The 16,240-nt window shown below is 40.8% G+C and overlaps 1 long non-coding RNA gene and 1 pseudogene across 1 annotated transcript; both read right to left on the reverse strand.

Moving 5' to 3' along the window:
- On the reverse strand, positions 1–1,632 carry LOC115149873 (transcription factor HES-5-like; annotated as a pseudogene).
- A 7,737-nt stretch (positions 1,633–9,369) lies between these two features.
- Positions 9,370–10,897, reverse strand: LOC115150704 (uncharacterized). The gene is made up of 2 exons (XR_003867147.1): positions 10,731–10,897; positions 9,370–10,621 (listed from the first exon to the last, which is right to left on the reverse strand). It is a non-coding gene; the product is annotated as an uncharacterized LOC115150704 (long non-coding RNA).
- Between the last annotated feature and the right edge of the window lie 5,343 nt (positions 10,898–16,240).

Here is a 16,240-nt window from a genome sequence, read left to right on the forward strand (position 1 = left end):
GATTTGTGTATTTATTGAGTAGCTCAATGAGTCTCATCGTTGAAAACCTTAATTTAAGGTAAATATTTCAATAGAAATAAAGTGATTAAACATCACAACAAGAATTTGGATAAATCTCCAAGACATAAGATACTTAACAGAGTATAGGATACACAGTTAATGTCTTTTGAAAATAAACAAGAGGTCTTACAATGAGAAAGAACAGTTTTCTCCCATCTGCAATGTGCACATTATTCAAATAATGTGAGCAACATTTTCACACATGAAGCCTTTGCACATAGTCTGATCTTCAAACAGATCAAATATTGCTTATCACAGAGTGAAGATAACAGTGATGCTCTAGCTTAGGTTGATCTATATCAAACAGATAACTGACACATGCTTCACAGAAGATGCTCAATATAACGTCAACATGACGTTATCACTACACAAATGTAGCGGTAACAAGAAAACAAACAGTTGTTTTCTCTTATACGTTTTGACCTTTAAACAGATAGACAGTCACAAAAAAAATTATGAAAAACGACACATTGTGGGTCAAAAGTCCTTATGAAAGATCATTCAGGTTATTGTTGATCTTGAATGAACACACGATCATCATAACTAACACGTTTCACAAAACATAAAGGTTATGATTTCAGAAATGCGGTTGAACTGAAATGAAAAGTCTCAATCACAGAAAGACTTGTAAAAACTCCTACATAAACAGAAGATAAAGAAGATCTATTCTCATCCATGACATTAACGTTAGACCAACATGGTCCATCAAGTTTGTCTGAGTGCAGCTTCTTCAGGACTCTACCACGGCCTCCAGAGGGCGCTGTTGACTGGACTCTTCTCTTTGCTGATGCTGTGCTGGACTGGTGAGCTCAGCTGAGGCAGGTCACTCTCCCTTCTGTTCTTATCAAAGGATGGCTGGAGGCTCTGGAAGTGGCTCTGCTGTCTTCTCTGGGATGTGTCTTCACCTCATCCTTGGACAGGAAGTACACAATCTCTTGGACACACCTGGAGTAACCCTGATTGACAGGTGCTTAGCATGAGGAAGAGCTCACTGGCTGGTACTGTTGCTGTCGTCTCAGGAAGCAAACTGTCATCGCCAAGGTGTCTGCTTTCTCCATCTTGGAGTCAGGCTGATGGTTGAGGATCTCTGGACCCAGGAGAGACTTGAGCTGCTCAAGGCTGTTGTTGATACGATCTCTGAATAACTTCTCCACCACTGGCTATCTTAGCTGCAAGAAGAGAAGAGGAGAGTCATTAATAACCTTATTCTGATATATGGCATTATTGAAACAAATAAACCATCCATCAAAGAAGATAAATGTCCTTCAATTTGAATCTTCAATTTACCTTATCGGTCAGAGTCAGGTGCTCCTTGGAGTAGATCATTGCTGAAGTGATTGCCATTGCCATGGCCATGGCTGGATCTCTGTGCTGTAGAGGTCTCTGTGTAGAAAGTGAATCTGATTTCTAATGCCTTCATCTCTCCTATATATAGTCCCAAATCTGCATATGAATGTGTGTGTCTTGGGCTTGTTGGAGTTTCTCACAGTCTGTAGCCAATGGGTGAGCTTGGGAGGACAATAAGGGATGTGGAGCTGCCACATGCTCAGTGTTCTTATTGCTGGGGGACAATGGTCACGTCTCAGGGGAACAGGTGGAGGGGTGGGGGTGATGGAGAGTGACTCACAGAGCGCTGTGTGACTCTGGGAAAGTGGTGACCCCCAGATCTGCTGCCTGATGTTGGGATCAATGACTGACAGAACACACACTCATCATCACAATTTACATGTGAGATTGACACAGAGCCTCTACATTAAAACTCTTGGTGTTACCCAAATCCTTTAGATTGCTGCATTTTGAAGGACAGTCTGCTATTTCCTTGATACAGTGCAGTTTGGTCACATTTAAGCACTTTAAACGATTTTAAACTGTGTTAATCTGATATGATGAATGACTTGAATTGTTTTACTTTATTTATAAACAGTATATCCATTTGGTAATTCCTTGTGATTTCAGTATGTACCTTTTTTAAATCCAGAAAAATAGAACAATTAGACAATAATAGGGCAAAGTAGGATGTCCTGTGCTTTGCATGGAATGCTCTCCCTGTTTTGGGAGTCCAGATGCAGCAGATTGTGTCCTCTGTCTTGAGAGAGCTAGTCGAGTTTTCCACATTGTGTGCTGTGATCGATGCACTACAAAAGCGGCTCAGTGATCCATTAGTGATGGCAATTAGGTCTGTGTTGTACTATAGACAGAACTTGACTTCACAGACAATCTGGATTCTGGAGGGATACACCAGCACTGGCTGATTCAACGCCTAAACTCACAAGACACACTTTTAAAAAGAGATTGTTAGCAAATCAAAAGAGCATATGATTGTGTCTACTTTCGAACTAAAACCTTACATTTTTACTTTTTGTTTAATGACAAAATATTTTTAATTCCCTTGGGATTTGTGAGTGCTTTACTTCTATCTACACAAATAAATGGGCTACACAAATTTACTAATAAAGATTGTTTAATCATAGAGATAGAAAAACTGAAAATGGCTTTCATAACTTTGGTAAACCTGAGGTTCCTTTATTTAATCTTTCATTTATTACCCTCATAAAGTGTGCCTTTTCCCCATTGAGACTCACAGGTGCTGGTGGGACTGACAAAACTAAACTATGACTGCTTTCCAGAGCTTTCCCACACTCTGCCCATTAAGAGAGCTTCTACTAAACAATAGAAGTGTGCCTTGTTAAATGTTAATGAATCTCTACACAAGCAGTTCATTAAAAGCCCCGTTTTTCAATTTTCGCCTAAATGACATACCCAAATCGAACTGCCTGTAGCTCAGGCCCTGAAGCAAGGATATGCATATTCTTGGTACCATTTGAAAGGAAACACTTTGGAGTTTGTGGAAATGTGAATTGAATGTAGGAGAATATAACACAATAGATCTGGTAGAAGAAAATTCAAAGAAAAAAACAACCAGTCTTTTTCTACCACCATCTTTGAAATGCAAGAGAAAGGCCATAGTTATAGCCGTCACTCTGGTTGTAATTCCGATAGTCTCCACAAGATGGCAAGTGTATGTGCAAAGTTTCAGATGGATAACTTAAAAAATGGGTACATTTGGGCAAATCGTGAAGAAGACATTCGCATTTTAATTCCATTTTTCTGCAAAAATGTCATCAAATCTGTTTACTTGGACTTTGATTTAGCTTTCCAAGTATTAGAAGCCATATTATAAGTTCAACATTTGCAAAACAACCATTTTTCATAACTTCATAACTCTGAATATCCTTATAATTTTGTCCAAAATGAAAAGGCATGCTGTCGTACAAGGTTAGTAGCTACATTTTACGACATATACATGGTTTCTGGATACTCCCTTAAAGCCCAGCTCATTGGCTATCTAGCTAGCTTTGTTTGACCCCGATTGGTGCTTATTTGACAAAGATATAGTCGTTCAAGTGATGGCCGCCCGGCGTGCCATTAAGGCATCGCTCTCTGACCAAATATGGTGTCCTATAGGATATACTACACCCCTAATGAAATAGTGAAGCCTTGTTACCTTCTAGGTTCTCTGAGGAATACATAAAGAAATGGCAGCAGTTTTACGGGCGCCCAACCAATTGTGCTATTATGTGTTTTTTTCGTGTTTTTTTTTCGCGTTATTTGTAACATATTTTGTACATAATGTTTCTGCAACCGTATCTTACGGCAAAAAAGAGCTTCTGGATATCAGGACAGCGATCACTCACCTCGGATTAGACAAAGATTTTTTCTACAACAAGGAGGAAGCAGAGGACATTCTCCAAACACCCCACAGGGCCGACATCCCCGTTATTTGCAAGAGGAAGCGACGCAGGTACAGAGGACAAAGAGCCGAATGCCTTGCCAGGACCCGGAGAAGGCAAGTGGGAAAGCTGCCATTACAGTCAATACTACTCGCCAACGTGCAATCATTGGACAGTAAATTAGACGTGGTACGATCACGAATATCCTACCAACGGGACATCAAAAACTGTAATATCCTATGTTTCACGGAATCGTGGCTGAATGACGACATGGATATTCAGCTAGCGGGATATACACTGCACCGGCAAGATAGAACAGCACACTCCAGTAAGACGTGGGGGGGGGGGGGGGGGGGGGGGGGGTGGTCTGTGTATATTTGTAAACAACAGCTGGTGCACGAAATCTAAGGAAGTCTCTAGATTTTTCTCGCCTAAAGTAGAGTATATTGTGATAAATTGCAGGCCACTACCTGCCTAGAGAGTTTTCAGCTATACTTTTCGTGGCTGTTTATTTACCACCACAGACAGATGCTGGCACTAAGACCGCACTCAGTCAACTGTATAAGGAAATAAGCAAACAGGAAACCACTCACCCAGAGGCGGCGTTCCTAGAGGCCGGAGACTTTAATAAACGGAAACTGAAATCAGTTCTACCAAATTTCTATCAACATGTTAAATGTGCAACCAGAGGGAAAAAAATTCTAGATCACCTGTACTCCACACACAGAGACGCGTACAAAGCTACCCCTCGCCCTCCATTTGGTAAATCCGACCACAACTCTATCCTCCTGATTCCTGCTTACAAGCTAAACTTAAAGCAGGAAGCACCAGTGACTCGGTCTATAAAAAAGTGATCAGATGAAGCAGATGCTAAACTACAGGACTGTTTTGCTATCACAGACTGGAACATGTTCCGGGATTCTTCCGATGACATTGAGGAGTACACCACATCAGTCACTGGCTTTATCAATAAGTGCAACGATGATGTCGTCCCCACAGTGACAGTACGTACATACCCCAACCAGAAGCCATGGATTACAGGCAACATTCGTACTGAGCTAAAAGGTAGAGCTGCCGCTTTCAAGGTGCGGGACTCTAACCCGGAAGCTTACAAGAAATCCTGCTATGCCCTGTGACGAACCATGAAACAGGCAAAGACTCAAAACAGGGCTAAGATTGAATCTTACTACACCGGCTCCGACGCTCGTCTTATGTGGCAGGGCTTGCAAACTATTACAGACTACAAAGGGAAGCGCAGCCGCGAGCTGCCCAGTGACACGAGCCTAACAGACGAGCTAAATCACTTCTATGCTCGCTTCGAGGCAAGCAACACTGAGGCATGCATGAGAGCATCAGCTGTTCCGGACAACTGTGTGATCACGCTCTCCGTAGCCGACGTGAGTAAGACCTTTAAACAGGTCAACATACACAAGGCTGCGGTGCCAGACGGGTTACCAGGACGTGTGCTGACCAACTGGCAGGTGTCTTCACTGACATTTTCAACATGTCCCTGATTGAGTCTGTAATACCAACATGTTTCAAGCAGACCACCATAGTCCCTGTGCCCAAGAACACTAAGGCAACCTGCCTAAATGACTACAGACCTGTAGCACTCACATCCATAGCCATGAAGAGCTTTGAAAGGTTGGCCATGGCTTACATCAACACCATTATCCCAGACCCACTCCAATTTGCAAACCACCCCAACAGATCCACAGATGATGCAATCTCTATTGCACTGATTTTACATTTACATTTTAGTCATTTAGCAGACACTCTTATCCAGAGCAACTTACAGTAGTGAGTGCATACATTTCATAAATGTTTTCTCCGTACTGGTCCCCCGTGGGAATCGAACCCACAACCCTGGCGTTGCAAACACCATGCTCTACCAGCTGGGCCACACGGGACCACTCCACATTGCCCTTTCCCACCTGGACAAAAGGAACCCTTATGTGAGAATGATATTCATTGACTACAGCTCAGCGTTCCACACCATAGTACTGTCAAAGCTCATCACTAAACTAAGGATCCTGGGACTAAACACCTCCCTCTGCAACTGGATCCTGGACTTCCTGACGGGCCGCCCCCAGGTGGTGAGTGTAGGTAGCAACACATCTGCCACACTGATCCTCAACACTGGAACTCCCCAGGGGTGCGTGCTCAGCCCCCTCCTGTACTCCCTGTTCACCCACGACTGCATGGCCAGGCACGACTCCAACACCGTCATTAAGTTTGCAGACGACACAACAGTGGTAGACCTGATCACCGACAACGACGAGACAGCCTATAGGGAGGAGGTCAGAGACCTGGCCGGGTGGTGCCAGAATAACAACGTATCCCTCAATGTAACCAAGACTAAGGAGATGATTGTGGACTACAGGAAAAGGAGGACCGAGCACGCCCCCATTCTCATCGACAGGGCTGTAGTGGAGCAGGTTGAGAGCTTCAAGTTCCTTGGTGTCCACATCATCAACAAACTAGAATGGTCCAAACACACCAAGACAGTCATAAAGAGGGCATGACAAAGCCTATTCCCCCTCAGGAAACTAAAAAGATTTGGCATGGGTCCTGAGATCCTCAAAAGGTTCTACAGCTGCAACATCGAGAGCATCCTGACTGGTTGCTTCACTGCCTGGTACGGCAATTGCTCGGCCTCTGACCACAAGGCACTACAGAGGGTAGTGCGTACGGCCCAGTACATCACTGGGGCTAAACTGCCTGCCATCTAGGACCTCTACACCAAGCGGTGTCAGAGGAAGACCCCAGCCACCCCAATCATAGACTGTTCCCTCTACTACCGCATGGCAAGCGGTACCGGAGTGTCAAGTCTAGGACAAAAAGGCTTCTCAACAGTTTTTACCCCCAAGACATAAGACTCCTGAACAGGTAATCAAATGGCTACCCGGACTATTTGCATTGTGTGCCCCCCAACCCCTCTTTTTACGCTGCTCCTACTCTCTGTTTATCATATATGCATAGTCACTTTAACTATACATTCATGCACATACTACCTCAATTGGGCCGACCAACCAGTGCTCCCGGACATTGGCTAACCGGGCTATCTGCATTGTGTCCCACCACCCACCACCCGCCAACCCCTCTTTAACGCTACTGCTACTTTCTGTTCATCATATATGCATAGTCACTTTAACCATATCTACATGTACATACTACCTCAATCAGCCTGACTAACCGGTGTCTGTATGTAGCCTTGCTACTTTTATAGCCTCGCTTCTGTATATAGCCTGTCTTTTTACTGTTGTTTTATTTCTTTACCTACCTATTGTTCACCTAATACCTTTTTTGCACTATTGGTTAGACCCTGTAAGTAAGCATTTCACTGTAAGGTCTACACCTGCTGTATTTGGTGCATGTGACAAATAAACTTTGATTTGATTTAATTTGATTTGAAACAACGTTTAGGGTGAGATTTTCACAGATTTCTTTCTTTGCAAATTGAACAAGTGAGTGGAAATACAAAATCAATCATGCATGCTATATGGATCTTTTTAGGATGTGAAAAAGGATTTTATCTAACAAAACAACACTTCATGTTATCTCTGGGACCCTTTGATGATAAATCAGAGTAAGATTTCAGAATGTAAGTACACATTTCACCTTCAGAGGTGAATATATCAAACCTATCGTGAAGAAAAAAGTGTTTTGTTAGGAGCTCTCCTCAAACAATAGAATGGCATTTTTTCGCAGTAATAGCTACTGTAAATTGGACAGTGCAACTATATTAACAAGAATTTAAGCTTTCAGCCGATATAAGACACTTATATGTACGGACATTTGTTGTTTCTCTAAAATCGGCGATCTTGACATAATGCGCTGCATGATTTACAACTGTTCCGTTGACGGAACGCCGATCTTTAAGAAGTTTTAAGTCCCTGGTGGCAAAGCTCATTACTGAAATATTGTTCTTAAGAAACAGATTAAAACTCACTGTTGCAGAGTATCAATTAAAGTTGGATGTGTTTGTGTACACAAACAAATTCCATATTTTCAACCCTGCCCCACATATAAACCATTTAGAAAATGTGTTTAAATGCATTATGCCACTGGTTGTGTACATAAGCCTTATTGACCGCAAGGCACTAGGGTAGTGCGTACGGCCCAGTACATCACTGGGGCCAAGCTTCCTGCCATCCAGGACCTCTATACCAGGCGTTGTCAGAGGAAGGCCCTAAAAATTGTCAAAGACTCCTGCCACCCTAGTCATAGACTGTTCTCCCTGCTACCGCACGGCAAGCGGTACCGGAGCACCAAGTCTAGGTCCAAGAGGCTTTTAAACAGCTTCTACCCCTAAGCCATAAGACTCCTGAACATCTAATCATATGGCTAACCAGACTATTTGCATTGACCCCCCCTTTTACGCTGCTGCTACTCTCTGTTATTATCTTTGCATAGTCACTTTAATAACTCTACATACATGTACATATTACCTCAATTACCTCCAATAACAGGTGCCCCCGCACATTGACTCTGTACCGGTACCACCTTTATATAGCCTCGCTATTGTTATTTTACTGCTGCTCTTTAATTATTTGTTACTTTGGTTTCTATCTTTTTTTGTGTATTTTTCTTAAAACTGCATTTTTTGGTTAAGGGCTTGTAAGTAAGCATTTCACTGTAAGGTTGTATTTGTATTTAGCGAATATGACAAATACAATTTGGATTTGATTTGATTTGTAAGTGGGTTCTTGGAGAAGGACACATTTCTGCCACAAAAATACATAATGGATGCCTTCAAATGTATCAAATATGATGTTTTTATTTTTATTTTCAAAACATTTGCAAAGTTCTACCTCCATGACCCAAGTGCTCAACATTTGTGTGATAATAAGAAATAGATCCATTGATTTCCCCAATAGAGAGCCAGACCGCCCTCTAACCTCTGACAGTCCAGGGTAGAGGGCTGAGTCTGTTATCCCAAAGGGGCTCTGTGAGTGACTTTTCCTCAGTTTCCCACACTCTCTCAATTCACTACTTTCAATGGAGGAACAATAGAAGTGTGTCTTATTGCACATCACATTAGCTATTGAGTTTTGTGGGCACAGCTGCCCTAAACTTTTAGAGCACTAAGATGACAGTAGCAGTTTTGGTCCAACACCTGAAATTACTGATGACCAAACTAAACTCACTGAAATTGAATTGTTATACATTCTGATACACTGAAAATACATTTATGTAATATATGCATGTCAGTAAAAAAAAAATCACATTCATGCCTCCTGGAGAATATTTATGATTAATTCTCATTAAAGTCACTTTCACATGCCAACTAAAACAATTCATGCAATGTCTTGTCATGTCTTTCCTGGTTGAATAAAGGGGAAAAATGTAATTATGTGTGGATAGAAATGTCTAACTTTTACCTTACGTGGTAGACTTAGAATGAAGCACCCAGAGAGGTACCCATTAATATGGATTCAGTGTTGCATTCTAATGAATTCAATATCCTTGTTTACAGTAATGGGTAATAGTAGGCTTTATTGTTTCTACATGTGGAATTTCATGAATCAGTAATGTAACTGTGATGGAAAGTTGCCATCAAACCAAACAAGATTTAATTTAATGATTTGTGTATTTATTCAGATTGACTCAGTGATTCATATCATTAAATACCTTAATTTAAGGTAAATATTTAAATAGAAATAAAGTGATTAAACAACAAGACATAGGATATGCAGTTACTGTCTTTATAAAAGACAACATATTGTACCAAAATAAACACGAGGTTTTACAATGAGCGTGAAGTTTTCACCATCTGCAACGTGCACATTATTCAAATCATGTGAGCCTCATTTTCACACAAAAAGTGTTCACACATTAAGTCTGATCTTAAAACAGATCAAATATCGATAATCACAGAGCGATGATAACAGGTACTGTGTAATACCCAGTTTGGGTAAAAATGTGTCATGGAGGAATAGTGATGCTGCAGCTCAAGTTGATCAATATGAAATAGATAACTGATACAGATAGCTGTTTGAGGGGTGGGCGCTGATTTATTTATTTTCCCCGCGCTACAGACGGCTTTATCGGTCCGGTAATACAGGACTAGTACACATGTTTGTTTTTTTTACAGAAGATGCGCAATATAACGTCAATATGACCATATCACTACACAAATGTATTGGTAACAAAGCAAACATGTTTTTTCTCTCTTATACGTTCCCCTTAAAAAATATAAGTCATAAACATTCACAGACAGATTGGTGATATAACACCCGTTTTGGGATAAAAGTCCTCATGTAGGGATATTCAAGTTATTGTTGATCATTGTAATCAACACGTTTAAAAAATATTACAATAATCTAGTGCTCATCAATTGGATCATTTCTTTCGAAAAACATGTCAACTTGTCCAGTACAACTGAATTTAAAAGTCTCAATCACAGCTGTACTTAAAAAAATCGACATAAGCAGAAGATGAAGAAGATGTCTTCCTATTCGCGTTACTGTCCATGACATTAATCTAAGACCAACATGGTCCATTGTGTTTGTCTGGGGAGCTCATCTGAGGCAGGTCACTCTCCCTTCTGTTCTTAGTATCTGGAAGTGACTCAGCAGTCTTCACTGGGACACAGAGAAGGAGTAACCCTAATTGGCTTGTGCTGAGCAGGATGATGAGCTCACTGGCTGGTGCTGTTGTTGTTTCTGTCATCTCAGGAAGCAAACTCTCATTTTCAGGATGTCGGCTTTCTCCAGCTTGGAGTCAGACTGCTGGTTGAGGATCTCTGGACCAAGGATAGACTTGAGCTGCTCAATGCTGCTGTTGATTCAATCTCTGCGTAACCTTTCCACCACTGGCTATCTTAGCTGCAAGAAGAGAAGAGTCATTAATAACCTTATTTAGGAATAGGGCATTATTGAAAGAAACAATCATTTAAATGTAATTAATTTCCATGAATTTGAATATTCAATTTACTTTATTGGTCAGATTCAGGTGCTCCTTAGAGTAGATTATAGCTGAAGTGATTGTAGGCTCCATGGCTTGATCTCTGTGTTGTAGAGGTCTCTGTGTAGAAAGTGAATCTGATTTCTACTGGCTTCCTCTCTCCTATATATAGTCCCAAATCTGCATATGAATGTGTGTGTATTGCGCTCGTTGGAGTTTCTCACAGTCTGTAGCCAATGGGTGAGCTTCGGAGGACAATAAGGAATGTTTCCCAGAAGCCCCAGGCAGCACCCTTCCCTCCTCTGAGTTTCACAGCACAGCTGGCTCCCTGCACAAAGCTGAGTGTGCCCCAGTCACATGCCCTCTTCTCTCTGGAGCTGGGAGCCACAGAGACACACGGCTTCCCACACTTCTGCATGCAGTCTGCAGAGCCCTGACACACAATAGAAGTGTGTCTGCTATCACAAAGACCTACTGCCTGTTCCCATGCAGGGACACAGGGCAAACCATCTGGTTCAGCTATAACTCACTTCAGAAAGACACTCTTTCAAATACAAACAAATCAGTTTCAATTTGTACAAACACCAGTTTCCAAAACTTCAAAAAGCAAGCAAACAACCTTTTTGATATATTTTTACTTCAACGTATCATATAAATGTTCAAATTTGATATAATTGACACCTTAGGATATGGGAATAATTGATCCTATTTATGTGGTCAAAACTTTCATGTGGCAAAATATTGGACTAAACTGGCCATGCGATGGCCTGTTTATAGTCCAATGTTTTGCTGATGGTTGGCTATCAATCTAAAGACAGGTAATCCATGCAACTATGTGCTCATCCCTGTCTTCATCATATTCCTACTATAAATGGTCATATTATAAATAAAGACTCGTGTAGCTCAGTTGGTAGAGCATGGTGTTTGCAACGCCAGGGTTGTGGGTTTGATTCCCACAGGGGGCCAGCACAGAAAAAAATATAGAAAAAAAAAATGTATGAAATGTATGCATTCACTACTGTAAGTTGCTCTGGATAAGAGCATCTGCTAAATTACAAAAAAAAAAATACAAAAAATAAATAAATAAATAATGTGTTTTCTGTGATGCGTATATGTGTTGCAATGAGCACAAAGACTTGTGATCCTAGCATATGTGCCATATTTGAATTCTGATGATTTGTATTGACATGGGTACATGATTTTTGACATGGGAAGTTGACACGGGAACGGGATTTTTCTGAGTACACATGGGCAGAGACATGTTCCCACGGACTAACGTGGCTGACCTCTTTGCACTATGGCATCAAGAACAACATCCCACCTGTCCTGTGTGGAATCTGCTATTATTCCCACTGACTATTGTCCCACCATCCGAGCCCTCTGATTGGCTGCAGAGTGCATGACAGCGTAGGAGGAGGCACATAAATAAATAGAAAGTGGAGATGCGGAGTTCACTAATGAAGACTCTCTAAGCATCAGCTGACCCAAGACCAGCAGCAACGCAGCACAGCAGAGGAGCTACCACAACACAAACGCTAGAGCAAGACCTACCAAGACCAACTTTTCTACTTTTTTTGACGAGCTTCAAACTCAAGACCAATATCTAAAAATGCCAGCCTACATGGACATCACTCTTCAGGACAGCATGAACGTGAAAGATCAGCACATTAGGTAAGACCAGGTTCAATTACACTGAAATACTTTAATAAGATATTCAAATAAATAGAAACTGTGTGTGAGAGAGAATAGGTGTCCATGATTGTCTTGTGTTGTTTTTAGGTGTAAACTCTCTCTGTTTGAGAGGAAATGCATCAGTAGTATGGAGAAACTGAAGATAGTCATTGGAGGACACGTCCAGAACGGGATCCCTACATCTCCCATATCTCCTATTTTGGAGAAGACAGTGTCCTTTTTCACTCCGAAGAAGGCCTTGGTGTCACCCACCGGCTATTCCAAATGTTCCAGGGACATGCTGCGCCTTTTTCCCGCTCCAGAGGAGGACATTGTACCACTGCTTTGAACAATGAATTGAGAGAGACGCATGGATGTGGAGGTTATAGGTCAGGGGTCACATACTGGGCTGAGACTAGGGTCTGAGACAAAATGATCACTGCACTGTGAGATACAAACCCGTGGGAAGGGCATGAACTGAGCTTAAGGCAAGCAGAGCACAATATACTGTTTATGTGCAAATTCTGCTCAGATTATATGTGCCATTTCTACGTCTGTTCCACCATGGTGAATGGTTGGTTGTCTTATTTGGACCCGACTGTCAGAGACAGGTCTGGAACCTATGCTTTAGTTTTACATGACATTTAAAGCTGCAGATTCATTTGAAATGAATTGTGTGCATTGATATAAGCAGAGTTGTACTGCTTCATTCTTTCTGTGAAATGATGAACCAAATACATTGTTTCAAGGAGAAATAATTCCTTGATTCAAGTTGGAAAATAAATCTATACGCATACCTTTCTTTTTGGAAAGGAACAGTGCATTGTTGTGCATGATACATAAAGTAAATGTTTATTTTATTGGAAGAACCCAAAGGGGATTTATATTCTTGTTAATATTGTAGTTTATTTTTGTAAGCTAATAAAACTGCAAACAAAATCCACTTTTTTTTGTCTATTCCTCATATCTGGGATTTTTGTCTGAAAATTAATACTGAATTTTACTGGCTTCATTTACCAGCCTATAGAAACTCAGGAGAAGGACATCTTCTGATTATTTGAACGCACTTCCTCAAAATGTGTACACTGCAAAAAAGTCCAAAGCATCACTATGGTTCTTCATATAAGGGACTTACCATTTCCCGCCAAGTGTGCACTTGCTCTCATGGATTTAAATGCATGGCACTGGTGAGCCATCATATTTCTTACACTAGTTCTTTCCTTTTAAATCCATGAGATGGAGTGAAAGAGGAGAGGGTAGATAGGGAATAGGATCGTTGAGTCTTTTGACATGTCCTGTATTATGTGCATCAGTTAAGGCTTTGCAGTAAACCACCTGTATGATAAGCCTATTTGGGCGTGACATTTCCATGACTAGATAACAGTAATTAGGAGTAATAACTAACATTAGTTACTAATTCATTACTAATTAATTATAGTAATTACTACTACATTACATTATTAATTACAACTACTGACAAGCAAATTGACAAGTACATTAACACAGTAAAAACCTCTTAGATCTAAAGTCCCCTGTTTAGGGGACCTACGTGGTTCTGGGACCAGTTCCAACCTATATTTTCGCATAGAAATCAACATTTTCGCTTATAAATGGATCATCTGTGGACACCGTAGAACGAAATGGCATGCATTGAGCAATAGCCCTGGTTCCCACACCGACACAGTAGTATATTTTTGAGCCTGCATGACATAGGATGTGAAATCTTATAGGTAGTCATTTTATAATTTGATTATACTAAATTTAGAAAACGTATAAGTCATTTCAAGACTTATTCATTCAATTGTGTTGAATAGGAAATACGTCATATGAAATATTTCACATTTTCATACTTTGATAATATTTGTACTGTGTACTTGAGCTTGTATCCTCAAAAGTGATTACACTTCAGCAATTTATAAAAAATGTTTTACCAGAAAGGTAAGATTTTAAACTTTCTTGGAGTATGCAGCATTACTAGTTATTGTTTATTGCCCTCTCACAGTGGCAACCCCTCATTCAAGGCAGGTGGGGCCAATTATTATTATTTTTATTGTATTTATTTTTTTGTGTAGGGGTTAGTAATGGGGCTGGTAATGTCCTCTAGTTGCGCCGTGATTGGCTCAGTGTTCTGTCACTCATGGGGACAATCTACAGAGAGAGCTTGAAAATTCAAGCCCATTGGGTGCTGCCATAGAGTTACATTAGAAGTGCCCATTCAAGAAGGCTCAAGGTCATTGGCCACAGATAAAATGACGTCAAATCTACCGTAGCTTTGAATGGACTGATCAGGTCAACGTCAAACTTTCAAAAACTTAGCTAGCAATTTAGACAAGCAGTCATCATTGTGAATCACGTCAACAATCTACTGGCAAATCCTTTCCATCCTTGTCATATGAAGAGAAATTATAGATAAAACATATCGGTGTTCATCGATCATTGGACATAAACATTACACAACAAGTTGGAAATGGCAAATTCACTAATGAGTGCGTTGGAAGGAATCAGTGGTTAACCGCAAGCGCTGCAAAGCAATCACTAGCCTCCTATTCAGTGGAGAGGGTGTGTGGTCCAAATCTGGGTTTAAAGGTCTCTTTTCCAAGCTTAAAAGGATAAGCATTCAACACCATTGACCAGAAAAGGTTGAATACATTGGCCATGCTGTCAATCCAGCATGACTTCTGCCGCATTCAAAACAACTGGAAACTGAACTGGGAAATCTCAGACTTCAGTGAGTTCAAGACAACTGGGAACTCAGGAAAAAAACGAGCTCCAACTGGGAAAATGTGTTTTGAATGGTCATCCAACTCGGAATTCCAAGTCGGTAACCGGGGCCCCTTTCTAGAGCTATGACCTGAAGATCACTGACATCATGATTTTACCTTGTTTTTTTTTTCAGAGTTCCCGTTTGTCTTGAAAGCACCATAAATCCAGAGAATGCCAAACTTTAATGAAAAGGTTTGATGACAAAATTTTCCCACAAGGACCTCTGTGCCACCTTCCTGTTCAAGTGATTACAGCACAACAAGGTGAGTCCAAAAATGTATTGTATCCTGCAGCATAAATTATGTAATATGCCAGAGAGATATGTATACTGTAGCAAAAAAGAGACCATGTTTGTACGCGGCTTTATTAACTCAATGAAATCTTTTTTTTTACATTGTTTGCAAATTGGTATGTGACGTGCCAAAAATGTGGGTCTCAAAAGAGCTGTATATTTCAAAGTGCTGAACAAATAGTTATATTGACTACGTCTGTCCTAGCTCGCTCATTAATGTCTTATTCAAAATGACAGATTGCCTCTTATTCTCTCGTAGTCCCCTTATGTACATAGTTTGTACATCTCAAATGTCAATAGAAATCACATTTGTTTAAGCAAGTCAGCCATATCAGCGATGTTTTTTAAAAGCCAATGAAGAGGCTGAATGAACTGTTTCACAGACAAGGCTCTGCTTGGTAGCCTGGGGTAGCAGTGGTAAGGATTCACTCCATGATGCTGGAAAGAAAGCTCTGCTGTTGGGACAGCTTCATGTAGGCCCCGTTATAGTGCAATTTTTGTGTTTAGTGTTGTGCAGTGGCTTTGTTGGCATGCATACAAAATATTTATTTGAGTTTGCCCCACCAAGATTCACATTCTAAAATCCCCACTGGTCACGGTAAAAGTGCAATTAATGTATTGTTTACTGTTGTGTAGTGGCTTTGCTGGCACGCAATAAAGTGGGGAGTTTGCCCCACCAAGATTTACATGCCAAAATCGCCACTGTCCTCTCATGATAAATAATTTGCTTTCTGAATTATTTATATTACTGTATATTTTCGCTTGTAGTCACAAGAAATAGGCAGAATACGAATTTGTGTATTTCCTGCGCTAA

The sequence above is a fragment of the Salmo trutta genome, chromosome 16 (assembly GCF_901001165.1).
Source record: "Salmo trutta chromosome 16, fSalTru1.1, whole genome shotgun sequence".
Taxonomy (NCBI): Eukaryota; Metazoa; Chordata; class Actinopteri; order Salmoniformes; family Salmonidae; genus Salmo; species Salmo trutta.